Raw genomic sequence first — 16,150 nt, forward strand, 5'->3', positions numbered from 1 at the left:
CAGGCATCTGTTTGCTAGAGTATAACTTTTTTAAGTTGCGCTAAATTAATAAACATAAAAGGTCTATTTTTATATAAAGTATAGTGTGATAATCCAGATGAGTATCACTATCATCCACCACCTTGAAGAGTGATCCTGCATGTGAACACGTCCACCAAATAGCTGAAAAACTCTCTATTACCAAATAATATATGGACCTCTCATTACAAAAGGTCATAAGAGCTTGTGACTCCATACCCAGCCAGGGCCTTTGGAACATCAAAAAGGGACTCCAACTTGACTCACCACTCTCCTCAGCACAGTGTCATAGATGTTGCCCAAAATACAAAAAGCTCCACATAGTGTAATTTCGTAAATTTTATTGTATAGATTAAAATAAGTTGCACTTACAGTGTAGATGTAAACAAAGCACCTAAAATTGCGTATGTTGGCTGGCGCACACACAAAAACCCGACCTTCTAGGACTCGAGGGTATCGGTGACGTCTTCGCGTCGCTCCGCCCTGCACGTTTCTTCATATGTTGACGTCGTCCAATTCTTTAAGTTGGTGGATGATAGTGATACTCATCTGGATTATCACAATACACTTGTGGACTTTTTATGTTTATTCATTTAGCGCAACTTAAAAAAGTTATATTGTATTAGAACTGTGCCGATATCTCACAGATAAGTTGCTGCTTTTGTTTATTCATTATATATAGTGCAGTTTTTCTTTTTTGTTTTATCTGCATGCTAGAGGCTTAAAGCATTTGCCTGTGTGATCAGCATGCGAGTCCTGTCCTTAGACGGGGAGACCTCCGACTGGTGATCAAACTCTATTTGAAACTGCGTCTTATGAAGCCCCGCCCATTTCTGGGACAACCTCTGCCTATGTATATCACTTACTTAAAAGTAGAATGTTAGAAACCTCCTCAGCGGAGTTCTGACGGTCTCAGTTTCCCGAAATAATGTGTTCTGTAGATATTGTACACATCTCTGTCCTGAGGACTCATTTCATCGTGTAAAATATTGTTTGTAAATTTATTTATGTTTTATACAAAAAACAGCAAAGTTTATAACTTTATAAAAGGTGTCCGTGTCTTAATATTCATTTAAAGGATATTCACATCTCACTCCATAATAATGAAATCATTCTTCAATTCAGTGACGGCTGAAAACTGAACTGTTGCACACCAGCTGAAACTGAAATCAGGCCTGCAGTGCTGTTTATGTGTATGAACATTCTATATAGCTGTGTGGAATATACTCCAAGTCCTGCAGGGGGAGCTGATGAGCCTTTAATGCATTATAGAAGGCGATTGCAGTCACAGCACACACAGACCACCTCACAGGATCAGTGGAAGGGAATTAGGTGTTACCAGGGGAGGACTGGGCCAGGGGGGCAATTGCCCCCTGGGCTGCTCTGATGCCCTATAAAAAGTCTTCCAAAGACATGCCTTTAAGGGATTCCTGGAGAAGAGAAGTAAAAAGTCCCTGCCGCTGACCTACTGAGTGATAAAGACAAGGACAGAGCGCAGGCCTCCCCTCCCCCCCAGCATGTATGGTGTAAACTGTGTCTTAGCAGAGGCCAGTTCAATGCCCTATTGATAACTCTCCTCCCAGACCCAACCGAGCTGTCCCAGCTCCCTCCAACCGCCCCCTGCTGGCCAGGTCGGGAACCCGGATTCGGTCAATGAGTAGAGAGTAGCTGGAGTTGAGCGTCAGTCTGGAATGGGGATCAGGAGGAGGCTGGGAAGAGGGAGAGTGGGAGGGGGCCTAGTTTCCGCACCATGGGCCTCTGGTTTGTACTTGCCACCTGGGCCGAAAGTTGCCAGTCAGCCCCTGGGTGTTACTATACTGAAGAGAAGTCCAGGCAGGGAGGAAAACCTTCACAGAGCTATTATTGCTTTTCAGGCAACACTGAGGCTGTGACAAAGTCATAAGTTACACCTTATTTTCCTGTGGTCTCTGTATTCTCCTGTCAGAATTTACAGGGCATTTTACATGTTCACTGGGAGTGTACTTCCTGAAACCTGCGTAACATCCAATCCCTTTGCTTTATACATCACTCACAATTCACATTTACATGTCAAGGCAAAAACTGATTGGTTGCTTTAGAGAAGCCTTTTTCAACCAGAGTGCCCAGGCACCCTGGGGTGCCTTGTGGTTTCTTTAGGGGTGCCTTGGCAAAATGCCTAAACATTGCCCCATAATTGTGTACAAGCCGGGGTGTGGATATAGCTGCATTTTAGCTTCACAAAGCCACAGGTTTTCATTGGGCATTATTACAAACTTCTTGCTATGGAAGAATAAATCATCTCTAACGTTGGGTGTCCTAACTGTGTGGATGTTGCTGTGTTGTGCAAAACTGTTAGAATAGTTTTTACATTTTAGAATGGGGTGCCTCGAGACGGTCCATCATTTTTAAAGGGGTGCCTCAAGACTGTCCATGATTTGTAAAGGGGTGCCTCGAGACGGTCCATAACTTTTAAAGGGGTGTCTTGAGACGGTCCATAACTTTTAAAGGGGTGCCTCGAAACGGTCCATCATTTTTAGAGGGATGTCTCGATACTGTCCATAACTTTCAAAGGGGTGACTCGAGACTGTCCATAATTTTTAAAGGGGGGCCCCAAGACGGTCCATAATTTTTAAAGGGGTGCCTCAAGACGGTCTATAATTTTTAAAGGGGTGCCTTCAGACTGTCCATAACTTTCAAAGGGGTGCCTCGAGACTGTCCATAACTTTTATAGGGTGCCCAGAGACTGTCCATACATTTTAAATAGGTGCTTCGAGAAGGTCCATCATTTTTAAAGGGGTGCCTTAAATAAAAAAAGGTTGAGAAACACTGCTTTAGAGGATGTTCCATTCTTCCTAGTAGGGGCATTCCAGGACCTTCAGATGACTGGTAAATGGGGAGAATGGACTGGAGTTTTGCTGAAATAGAACACTGAAGAGTTGTGTTCCCGGTGAATATCTCAAAGCTAACAATTTGGCTGGCGTGACCTGCTGAGGTAAGATTAATTAGCATTACAGATCATTTATTATTTTTTAATGAGGTCAGATCACACGTACAGGCTTGGACTGAGGGAGGGAAAGAAAGTCAGAAAGGGAGTGTAAGTCTTCACTGGGGCGCTAAACTTTCCCTGATTTCCTTACATAATTAATAAAATAAACTATGTATATATAAATATGTATAATATGTATACATGCACTATATATATATATATATATATATATATATATATATACACTGTGTGTATATATATATATATATATTTACATACACACACACTATATTACAAAAAGTATTGGGACGCCGGCCTTTACGCACTCAGGATTGTTAATGGCATCCCAGTCTTAGTCCGTAGGGTTCAATATTGAGTTGGCCCTCCCTTTGCAGCTATAACAGCTTCAACTCTTCTGGGAAGGCTGTCCACAAGGTTTAGGAGTGTCTATGGGAATGTTTGACCTTTCTTCCAGAAGTGCATTTCTGAGGTCAGGCACTGATGATGGGAACAGTTTGGGGATGGTCCCTTCCTTTATGGATCTTGCTTTGTGCACTGGTGCCCAGTCATGTTGGAACAGGGAGGAGCCATCCCCAAACTCTTCCCCCAAAGTTGGGAGCATGAAATTGTCCAAAATGTCTTGGTATGCTGACACCTTTAGAGTTCCCTTCACTGGAACTAAGGGGCCAAATCCAACCCCTGAAAGACAACCCCACACCATAATCCCCCCTCCACCAAATGATTTGGACCAGTGCACAAAGCAAGGTCTATAAAAGACATGGATGAGCGAGTTTGGGGTGGAGGAACTTGACTGTCCTGGTTTGTTTTTCAGGGGTTGGCCCCTTAGTTCCAGTGAAGGGAACTCTTAAGGCGTCAACTTTAGGTTTCCATCACTGATACTAAGAGACCAAGCCCAAACCCGGATTCGGTCAATGAGTAGAGAGTAGCTGGAGTTGAGCGTCAGTCTGGAATGGGGATCAGGAGGAGGCTGGGAAGAGGGAGAGTGGGAGGGGGCCTAGTTTCCGCACCATGGGCCTCTGGTTTGTACTTGCCACCTGGGCCGAAAGTTGCCAGTCAGCCCCTGGGTGTTACTATACTGAAGAGAAGTCCAGGCAGGGAGGAAAACCTTCACAGAGCTATTATTGCTTTTCAGGCAACACTGAGGCTGTGACAAAGTCATAAGTTACACCTTATTTTCCTGTGGTCTCTGTATTCTCCTGTCAGAATTTACAGGGCATTTTACATGTTCACTGGGAGTGTACTTCCTGAAACCTGCGTAACATCCAATCCCTTTGCTTTATACATCACTCACAATTCACATTTACATGTCAAGGCAAAAACTGATTGGTTGCTTTAGAGAAGCCTTTTTCAACCAGAGTGCCCAGGCACCCTGGGGTGCCTTGTGGTTTCTTTAGGGGTGCCTTGGCAAAATGCCTAAACATTGCCCCATAATTGTGTACAAGCCGGGGTGTGGATATAGCTGCATTTTAGCTTCACAAAGCCACAGGTTTTCATTGGGCATTATTACAAACTTCTTGCTATGGAAGAATAAATCATCTCTAACGTTGGGTGTCCTAACTGTGTGGATGTTGCTGTGTTGTGCAAAACTGTTAGAATAGTTTTTACATTTTAGAATGGGGTGCCTCGAGACGGTCCATCATTTTTAAAGGGGTGCCTCAAGACTGTCCATGATTTGTAAAGGGGTGCCTCGAGACGGTCCATAACTTTTAAAGGGGTGTCTTGAGACGGTCCATAACTTTTAAAGGGGTGCCTCGAAACGGTCCATCATTTTTAGAGGGATGTCTCGATACTGTCCATAACTTTCAAAGGGGTGACTCGAGACTGTCCATAATTTTTAAAGGGGGGCCCCAAGACGGTCCATAATTTTTAAAGGGGTGCCTCAAGACGGTCTATAATTTTTAAAGGGGTGCCTTCAGACTGTCCATAACTTTCAAAGGGGTGCCTCGAGACTGTCCATAACTTTTATAGGGTGCCCAGAGACTGTCCATACATTTTAAATAGGTGCTTCGAGAAGGTCCATCATTTTTAAAGGGGTGCCTTAAATAAAAAAAGGTTGAGAAACACTGCTTTAGAGGATGTTCCATTCTTCCTAGTAGGGGCATTCCAGGACCTTCAGATGACTGGTAAATGGGGAGAATGGACTGGAGTTTTGCTGAAATAGAACACTGAAGAGTTGTGTTCCCGGTGAATATCTCAAAGCTAACAATTTGGCTGGCGTGACCTGCTGAGGTAAGATTAATTAGCATTACAGATCATTTATTATTTTTTAATGAGGTCAGATCACACGTACAGGCTTGGACTGAGGGAGGGAAAGAAAGTCAGAAAGGGAGTGTAAGTCTTCACTGGGGCGCTAAACTTTCCCTGATTTCCTTACATAATTAATAAAATAAACTATGTATATATAAATATGTATAATATGTATACATGCACTATATATATATATATATATATATATATATATATATACACTGTGTGTATATATATATATATATATTTACATACACACACACTATATTACAAAAAGTATTGGGACGCCGGCCTTTACGCACTCAGGATTGTTAATGGCATCCCAGTCTTAGTCCGTAGGGTTCAATATTGAGTTGGCCCTCCCTTTGCAGCTATAACAGCTTCAACTCTTCTGGGAAGGCTGTCCACAAGGTTTAGGAGTGTCTATGGGAATGTTTGACCTTTCTTCCAGAAGTGCATTTCTGAGGTCAGGCACTGATGATGGGAACAGTTTGGGGATGGTCCCTTCCTTTATGGATCTTGCTTTGTGCACTGGTGCCCAGTCATGTTGGAACAGGGAGGAGCCATCCCCAAACTCTTCCCCCAAAGTTGGGAGCATGAAATTGTCCAAAATGTCTTGGTATGCTGACACCTTTAGAGTTCCCTTCACTGGAACTAAGGGGCCAAATCCAACCCCTGAAAGACAACCCCACACCATAATCCCCCCTCCACCAAATGATTTGGACCAGTGCACAAAGCAAGGTCTATAAAAGACATGGATGAGCGAGTTTGGGGTGGAGGAACTTGACTGTCCTGGTTTGTTTTTCAGGGGTTGGCCCCTTAGTTCCAGTGAAGGGAACTCTTAAGGCGTCAACTTTAGGTTTCCATCACTGATACTAAGAGACCAAGCCCAAACCCGGAAAAACAACCCCACACCATAATCGACCCTCCACCAAATGATTTGGACCAGTTCACAAAGCAAGGTCCATAATGATATTCATGACTTAGTTTGGCGTGGAGGAACTTGTCTGGCCTGGGTTGTTTTTCAGGGGTTGGCCCCTTAGTACCAGTGAAGGGAACTCTTAACGTGTCAACATACCAAGACATTTTGGAGTCCTGACCTCAACCCAATAGAACACCAGCCAGGTCTTCTCATCCAACATCAGTGCCTAACCTCACAAAAGCACTTCTGGAAGAATGGTCAAACATTCCCATAGACACACTCCTAAACCTTGTGGACGGCCTTCCCAGAAGAGTTGAAGCTGTTATAGCTGCAAAGGGTGGAGCCAACTCAATATTGAACCCTACGGACTAAGACTGGGATGCCATTCATTTCACAAAGTTCATGTGTGTGTAAAGGCAGGCGTCCCAATACTTTTGACAATATAGTGTATTACTGTACAGAAATCTTTATTCAATAAAAGCATTTATCTAAAGCGGATCACAACATACAAATCAATCCGGATGCATTACAGAGAGCAGCATTGTTTTCAGACTTGGTCGGCCAATCAGAACTGGCTATTGGGAGATGCAGCTGCGATTCGGGACACGACCTGTCAGTAATAAAAGAGAAAAAAAAACGTCGGAGACGGCAAATGTTTACCCAGAAGTGTACAATTTGCTGGCGTGTTACGCAAAAGAAAAAGTGAGAGATAAGTGTGTTTGCATTGGGAGCGGTTACATCGAAAACCAGACACCTGACTCCGCAGGGTTCCTGGAGAAGCTGCATTGACCATCAATGGGGTCATGATAAGCAGAGCAGAACATAACACGCTCCTTTCATAGGTGGCTGTTTATTAACACGGAACCCGTACACCCAATAATGGTGACTTCCCGTTCCACATAGCATTCCATTGGTGAGTCATCACTGTGCAAAAGGTCAAAGGGTTGCTGTAACCCAAAGAGGAACTCTACTCCTATTTAACCACTTGGGTCCCTGGGCTTCTTTCTTCCTAAGGCTGGTCATACATGTTCAATTTTCTTGTAGACTTACCAAAACCATATAATATGAGGTCAGACCTAAATTCTTTCAATTTGTATGCAATCAGGCAGGCCCTTGCACTACATCAGGGATATGCAAACTGTGGCCCTCCAGCTGTTGCAAAACTACAAGTCCCATCATGCCTCTGCCTCATGTTTGTGGCTGTCAGAGTCTTGCTATGCCACAAGCAAGGCTGTCCACAAGGTTTAGGAGTGTGTCTATGGGAATGTTTGACCATTCTTCCAGAAGTGCATTTGTGAGGATAGGCACTGATGTTGGATGAGAAGGCCTGGCTCGCAGTGTACACTCTCATTCATCCCAAAGGTGTTCTATCGGGTTGAGGTCAGGACTCTGTGTAGGCCAGTCCAGTTCACCCCAAACTCGCTCATCCATGTCTTTATGGACCTTGCTATGTGCACTGGTGCGCAGTCATGTTACAACAGGAAGGGGCCATCTCCAAACTCTTCCCACAAAGTTGGGAGCATGAAAATGTCCAAAATGTCTTGGTATGCTGACGCCTTCAGAGTTTCCTTTACTGGAACTAAGGGGCCAATCCCTGAAAAACAAACCAGGCCAGTCAAGTTCCTCCACCCCAAACTCACTCATCCATGTCTTTATGGACCTTGCTTTGTGCACTGGTCCACATAATTTGGTGGGCCATGCCTGTACCATGACCTGTGCCATGCCTATACCATCACCTGTGCCATGCCTGTACCATGACCCGTGCCATGCCTATACCATCACCTGTGCCATGCCTGTACCATGCCCTTACCATGACCTGTGCAATGCCTATACTATGACCTGCGCCATCTCCTGTACCATGCCCGCAGCCCCGGTTTTGGGTCTCGTGGTGGTCCAGTTGGGTCTGGTAGCTGCTGCATTTCCCACCCTAGGCTTATACTCGAGTCAATAAGTTTTCCCATTTTTTTGTGGTAAAATTAGGGGTCTCGGCTTATATTCGGGTCGACTTATACTTGAGTATATACAGTAAGCATCTGCCCGGGGGTCTGCCTAGGAGAGGGGACCACTCCAGCCGGGTCAAGGGGTTCAAGGAGCCAGCTAACCCAGAGTGATACAGTAAAGGGGGTGCCAAGTTGTCAAGCCCAGAAGATTAGGGGGTAAAGGGGGCGCCGGGAAGGGACCTGAAGTCTCAGCAATACAGTCTACCTTAAAGATTAGCTACCTCAAGAACCTTTAAGGACTCTTTCACAGCCAAGGGCAAAGTGAATCAGCGGCCTAGCCGTGACTAGCTCAACATAGCGTTAACCAGCGTTAATCAGCATTTAACCAGCGTTAATCAGCAATTTTCTGGATCGTCCCTGCCTATTGTGCATAGTTCAGTTCAGTTGGAGTATCCCACTCATCCCTTCTCCTATCCAAGTTCCTAATAAAACATAAAAACCAAAGAAACTGGACTGGTCCTTGTCTGAGGTCAAAACACTTGAAAATACAGTATGTCAGAATGTTCTGCTGTTGCTAATGGTAACCCAGGGGAACCCACACTCAGCAGCTCCCATGGGAGTAGTGCTACATAAGAAAGATAAAGGGTAGCCTGCTCCACCAGGACAATGCCCGGCCTCATATTTCCACAGCTGGAACGGGGCAACAATTTACCAGCCTGGCTTCAAATCAATACCTCACCCACCATACTAACTAGACCCAGCACCTCCCGACTTCCTCCTCTTCCCCAATTTCAAAAGCCATCTTAGTGGAACCAGATTTCCTTCAATAGAGGAGGTTGTACATGCCGTAACTGTGAAGAAGGATGCGATACTTACCTTCAGGGCTTTTTTTCTCAGAGAATAGGTGATGGAACTCCCCAATTCTGAGTCACTCATCGTCTCCGCCCCTACCCACCTCAGAGCACCGTCCCTTGGTTTCACCCCCTACCCACCTCCGAGCACTGCCCCTTGGTTCCACCCACTACCCACCTCCGAGCACCCTCCCTTGATTTCACCACCTACCCACCTCTGAGCACTTCCCCTTGGTTCCACCCACTACCCACCTCTGAGCACCATCCCTTGGTTACACCCCCTACCCACCTCCGAGCACCATCCCTTGGTTCCACCCCCTACCCACTTCCGTGCACCATCCCTTGGTTACACCCCCTACCCACCTCCGAGCACCATCCCTTGGTTCCACCCCTACCCCCCCTCTGAGCACCATTCCTTGGTTACACCCCCTACTTACTGTACCTCCCAGCACCAGCTAATTTAGAGAATACAGAACCAAGTATCATTTTGTTGTGCCAAGTATTTTGTATGGAATTCGTTAATGATAACAAGAAAAGCAGTAAAATAGATTCCCTGGAATCAGCAACAATATACCCACCCCCCAAGAATAGATCCCCCCAGCAACAATAAATCCTCCACTGCAACAATAACCCCACCCACAACAAAATGCCCTCCAGCAACAATAGATTTACCCCAGCAACAATAGATCCCCCAGCAGCCAGCATCAATAGGCCCTTCAGCTCACCCCACTGACCCCAGCACCCCTTTGCCATTGCATACATTCAAACTGGAGGTTCCGGAACTGCGTTCCCCCGCATTCCCGCTGAAAAAAAAGCCCTGCTTACCTTACCCCCCATTCAAGCAGATCCAGCACTATCCCCTTCTCTCTCCAGGACTCTGGTTGATACTTTGGCATCATACCGTGATTTGTAGGACTATTAACCCAGCATTGTATATGAATGACCATACATTGTAGGTGAAACCAAAGCCACAGGCACCATAGAGAAGAGTCTTTTTGGGAACAGTCACGCCGCTGGAGAGACTGCTGGAGCAAGGAGTAAGTTCAGTATTACACCTTATTGCTCTACCCATAGGCAACAGTGAGCATTAACCCTTTTGGTTTGGGGGTACTGTAATGATAATTTTTTTCCTTGTGCTTGGAGTTGGGCTTTCAGGTGAGAGTGAGAACTTCATAGAAGACAAACTTTGTGATCTGCAGATTCATTCCAATTCCTATAAAGGCCCATTTTTCCCTTTAATAGACTGCCATCTTGTGGAAATAGATGGGTATTGCACCTTTTTGTGTACCTCACTAACATTTTTCTACCTAGATTTTGTTCATGAAGCTCCTACATTTAAAATTCAGGTCAACTTTCAGTCTGTCTAATTTAGATTTTTGAGCGGAAAGAAAATGGAAAATGTTATACTCACCTTTCAGTAATTTTCCTTTCCTGTGGTGCATCTTCATGGCGGCATACAATAGGTTGTGGCTCCGACACCCACAACCTGATAGGACTGACCCGGCTCGCAGGGTTCTCTGTAACTCTCACCATTTGGGTGGGAATCTGTATACTGCCATGAATATGCACCAGGAAAGGAAAATGACAGAAGGTGAGTATCTTCCGTTTTCCTGGCGCATCATGGCAGCATACAATGGGACTAACTCGCCATACAGAAGGGTGCAAGAAAAATGTTGTAATGGTCAGTAGCGTAAGTATGCATTTTCCAAATTTCATCTAATAAAGTGTAATGAAGGTGTCCTAGGAGGACCATATTGCTGACTTGTAAATAGCCTCATGAGACACTCGTCACTGCTCTGCCAGAGCTGGCACTGCCCTAGTTGAATGTGCTCTTAAGTCCTCTGGAACAGGAGGGTCTTTTGAAGAGTAGGCTCTTTTAACCACTTGCCGACCGCCGTACGACTATTTACTGTGGCAGTCAGCTGCTCCTGGGCAAAGCGACATAGACCTACGTGGCTCGCCCAGGAGCCTGTAGGGAGCGAGCGCACTCCGCCGGAGGCGCGCTCCCGCCCCCGCTCTTTCCCTGCCTTCCCCGCGCGTGTGGCTGGTGGCACCGATGTCCGCCGGGCACTCGTGATTTTCCACAGGAGAGGGGGAAAGGCAGGCGGCTGATGTAAACACAGCTGTCTGTCATTCTACCTGATGTAAGCACAGAGGCTATGCGATCCTGTTATGTAGGATCGTATGTCTCTGTGGTTACATCACAAGCCACGCCCCCCCCCACAGTTAGAATCACGCCCCTAGGGTTACATTTAACCCACTGATCACCAATAAAGTTAACCCCTTCCCTGCCAGTGTCATTTTTTACAGTAAAAGTGCATAGACGGCGCCACTCAGCAGCTTCTAAGAGGATGTCATATGATGTCCACTCAGAAGATGAAAGCACCCGCCCGGCCATTTTTCTGCTATAGGCCAGTTGGGAAGGTGTCAATGGACTACAAACCATGCAGGAATGCACAAAAAGTACAGCATGCATGACTTAAAAATGCACCATACCAAACTGTATGGTACTGCAATACCATGAGATTTGGTTGCTGCAAAATTCCCGCATTTTCTAAACGCATTTGAGGTACCATCAACAATTAACCACATCCATACCGGCGCATAGTAATATGACGCCGGCAGGATGGCTTTACCGTTCCGGGCGGCCGTCATATGACGTCCGCCCGCTCTAGCTGCTACTGCGCGCCCCCGGGGGCGTGCAGCGCGGCGATCGGGGGTGAGGCTCGTCCCTCGGACATAGCCCATCCCTGATCAAGGTAAACAGCCAATAGAAATTGGCTGTTTACCATGTGATCGGCTGTGTCAGTCACAGCCGATCACATGAGCGGCTCCTGCACGAGCCGCTCGTTCTCTCTGCAATGCGCGCCCCCGGGGGCGCGCAGAGCAGCGATCGGGGACGAGGCTCGTCCCTCGGACAGAGTCGATCCCCGATCTAGGTAAAGAGCCAATGAAATTGGCTCTTTACCACGTGACCGGCTGTGTCCAATCACAGCCGGTCAAAAATGTCAACAGAGAACACGGTAACTAACTGTCACCGTGTTCTCCTCCTCACACACTGATCCTGTGTGAGGAAGAGAGTGTGGTAACAGCTAGTTACCAAATACAGTGCACCCCAAACACACTGATTGCCCCCCCCCCCAATAAAGAGTACCTGTCACTAGCCCATCAGGTACTCTGATGACAGGTGCTCGGGTACTCTGATGGGCTGGTGACAGGTACTCGGGTACTCTGATGACAGGTACTCGGGTACTCTGATGACAGGTACTCGGGTACTCTGATGACGGGTACTCGGGTACTCTGATGACAGATACGCAGGTACTCTGATGACGGGTTCTCGGGTACTCTGATGACAGGTACTCGGGTACTCTGATGACGGGTACTCGGGTACTCTGATGACAGATACGCAGGTACTCTGACGACAGGTACTCGGATACTCTGATGACAGGTACTCGGGTACTCTGATGACAGGTACTCGGGTACTCTGATGACAGATACGCAGGTACTCTGATGACAGGTACTCGGATACTCTGATGACAGGTACTCGGGTACTCTGATGACAGGTACTCGGGTACTCTGATGAAAGGTACTCGGGTACTCTGATGACGGGTACTCGGGTACTCTGATGACGGATACTCGGGTATTCTGATGACAGGTACTCGGATACTTTGATTACCTGTCAACGGAGTACCCGTCATCAGAGTACCTGAGTACCTGTCACCTACCCATCAGAGTACCCGAGTACCTTCCACCTGCTCATCAGAGTACCTGACGCCTGAAGTACCCGAGTACTTGCCGCCTGCTCATCAGTACCCATCACTACTCATCAGTACTCATCAGTACCTATCACGTATCAGTACTGATCATCAGTACCCATCAGTACAGTATCACCTATCAGTATCAGTACTACTCATCAGTACCTATCACCTGCCTGTCACCTGCCCATCAGAGTACCCGAGTACATGTCACCTGCCTATCGGAGTACCCGAGTACCTGCCACCTGCTCATCAGTACCAGAGTACCTGTCACCTGCCTGTCACCTGCCCAACAAAGTACCCGAGTACCTGTCACCCTTCATACAGCCACCATGTCCAAGTCCAAAAAGGTTTATATACGTCCTCTGTTTAAACCTAAATACCGGTGTTATGGCAGCAGATAGCTGCCATAACCCTGGTATTTTTTTAAACGGTGGACGGTTGGCTTTCCGATAAGGGTGGTCCCAGCGGCAGATTCGCCGTGGGTTCACCCTTCCGGGATGGCGGAAGAGGTGCCCCCCCCCCTCCCGCCGCGTCCGGTCCTTTTCCCCGCTTACCGGACCCGCCGACAGCGGGGAAAACGATCCGGTCCCGGATCCTCACAGACAGGATGTCGAGTGAGGGCAAGCTTGCCCTCACTTGACTCTATGGTCTTGGAGGACCGGAGCTACGGAAAATGTTGTTGCCTAGCAACCGGTTTAAATGTCCTTTTTTTTTTTTTTTTTCATTTTATATAGTAATTTTTTTTTTTTTTTTTCTATCTTTTAGTGTACTTGTGAGATCTGAGGACTTTTTGACCCCAGATCTCACAAAAAGAGGTCCTGTCATGCCTATTTCTATTACGAGGAATGTTTACATTCCTTTTAATAGAAATAAAAATGATCAATTTTTTTTTTTTTTTGTTAAACGGTGTAAAAATAAAAAATAATAAATAAAATAAATAGTAAAAAAAAAAAAAATTAAAGCGCCCTGTCCCCGTTAGCTCGCGCGCAGAAGCGACGCATGTGGAAACCCCGCCCACATATGTAAACGGTGTTCAAACCACACATGTGAGGTATCGCCGCGATCGTTAGAGCAAGGGGAATAATTTGAGCCCTAGACCTCCTCTGTAACTCAAAGATGGCAACCTGTAGAAATTTTTAAATTGTCGCCTATGGGGATTTTTAAGTACCAAAGTTTGTCGCCATTCCGTGAGCGTGCGCAATTTTGAAACATGACATGTTGGGTATCTATTTACTCAGCGTAACATTATCTTTCACATTATGGAAAAAAATTGGGCTAACTTTACTGGTTTCTTATTTTTTAATTAAAAAAAGTGAATTTTTTCCAAAAAAATTGCGTTTGGAAGACCGCTGCGCAAATACGGTGTGATAAAAAATATTGCAATAATCTCCACTTTAATCTCTAGGGTCTCTGCTAAAAAAAAATATATAATGTTTGGGGGTTCTGAGCAGTTTTCTAGCAAAACAACTGATTTTAGCTTGTAAACACCAAATGTCAAAAATAGGCCTAGGCAAGTGGCTAGGATGCATGATGATGCGCCTTGGATGTTAGGCCCCTCTATATGGCTAGGCTGTGAAAAAGTCTCACACATGTGGTATTGCCATACTCAGGAGGAGTGGCAGAATGTATTTTGGGGTGTCATTTTTGCTGTGTACATGCTATGTGTTAGGAATATCCTATAAATTGACAACTTTGTGTAAAAAAAAAAAGTTTTTATTTTTTTCCCACATTTTCCAAAAACTTGTGGAAAAAAATGACATGTTCAAAGGACCCATAATGCCTCATAGAATATACGTTGGAGTGTTTGCTTTCCAAAATGGGGTCATTTTGTGGACTTTTCCATTGTATTGGTGCTCTAGGGCCTTGAAAAGTGTGATAGGTAGTAAGAAAGTTTTATGTGTATTTATGCTCCTAAAACGCCTTATGGTGCTACTTGGACGTGGAGTCTCTTTTTGTGGCCAGGCTGTGTAAAAGGCTCACACATGTGGTATCACCATACTCAGAAGGAGTAACAGAATGAATTTTGGGGTGTCATTTTTGCTGTGTACATGCTATGTGTTAGAAATAGCTTATAAATTGACAACGTTTTGGGAAAAAAAAGAAAAAAATTTTTTTTTCTTCATTTTCCCAAGAATTGTGGGAAAAAATTATAACTTCAAAAAACTCACCATGCCTCTTACTAAATACCTTGGACTGTCTACTTTACAAAAAGGGGTCATTTGGGGGGTATTTGTACTGTCCTGACATTTCAGGGCCTCAAGAAAGGAGATAGGCAGTCAGTACATCTGGTGTGATCAATTTTCAGTAATTGGTACCATAGCTTCTAGACTCAATAACTTTCACACAGACTAAATAATATACACTAATTTGGGTTAATTTTACCAGAGATATGTAGCAGTATAAATTTTGGCCCAAATTTATGAAGAAAAATTAATTTTTTGCAAAATTGTATAATTGAAACTAAAAAAAAGTGTTTTTTTTTTCAAAATTTTTGCTCTTTTTTTGCTTATATCACAAAAAAAAAAAACCCAGTTGTGATCAAATACCACCAAAAGAAAGCTCTATTTGTGTGAAAAAAAATGATAAAAATTTTGTTTGGTTACAGTGTAGCATTAATGAGCAATTGTCATTCAAAGTGGGAGAGTGCTGAAAGCTGAAAATTGGTCTGGGAAGGAAGGGGGTCTAACTGCTCTGTATGGAAGTGGTTAATAGCACATGCAGTGTGCTTCTAACACAGTCAATGTGTTCCTGTGTGGTGCGGGAAACGTGCATTTCCTGCACTGCATTTGGTGTGAACCACCCTAAAACAGATTTCTCTTTTTAGATGCTTTAAAAAAAGATGGAATTAAAAAGAAAGTAAAGTATTTGTACAAACATTTGCTTTTTTAATGTATAATGTTTAAATACAAAATAAAATACAATTTTGAAGATATGTATCTGCTTCTTTTAAGACAAGTAAATATAAACTATTACATTTAAATATTTTTTTATAAATGTGTCCACTTCCAGGCAGACTTAACATTTCAGATATCTGGTTTAATACATTGCTGTGCACCACACACACAGAGGTATGGAAGAACACTGTATAAATAAAATATTTTATATGAATAAAAACAAAATATTGTAAAAAAAAAATATATATATATATGTATATATATATATATATATATATATATATATATATATATATATATATATATATATATGTGTGTGTGTATATGTTCCATAAAATAATACAGAGACCAATCCCCTTTCCAGGAAACCAAGGCACTGCTCCTAAAAGTCACACTCTGCTCCTCACTGTGCGGAGTGTAGAGTATGAGGTGGCAATTGTTGGAAGACATGAGGAGGACAACAGTGGTGGTGGTGAGGAAGGGGGTTTAGGTTTGCTGGACAGGCCAAGCAATGCCAATGTATGAGGATGATAT

At 44.6% G+C, this 16,150-nt stretch overlaps 1 protein-coding gene across 1 annotated transcript in view; it reads left to right on the forward strand.

Annotated features, from left to right (window-relative positions):
* LOC309543141 (uncharacterized protein) overlaps positions 1-16,150 on the forward strand; it is a gene marked incomplete at its 3' end in the record, with an annotated part of 1,180,881 nt that overhangs the window by 535,759 nt on the left and 628,972 nt on the right. The window lies entirely within an intron of this gene.

This window comes from Pelophylax lessonae (assembly GCF_965119305.1).
Source record: "Pelophylax lessonae genome assembly, chromosome: 13".
Taxonomy (NCBI): Eukaryota; Metazoa; Chordata; class Amphibia; order Anura; family Ranidae; genus Pelophylax; species Pelophylax lessonae.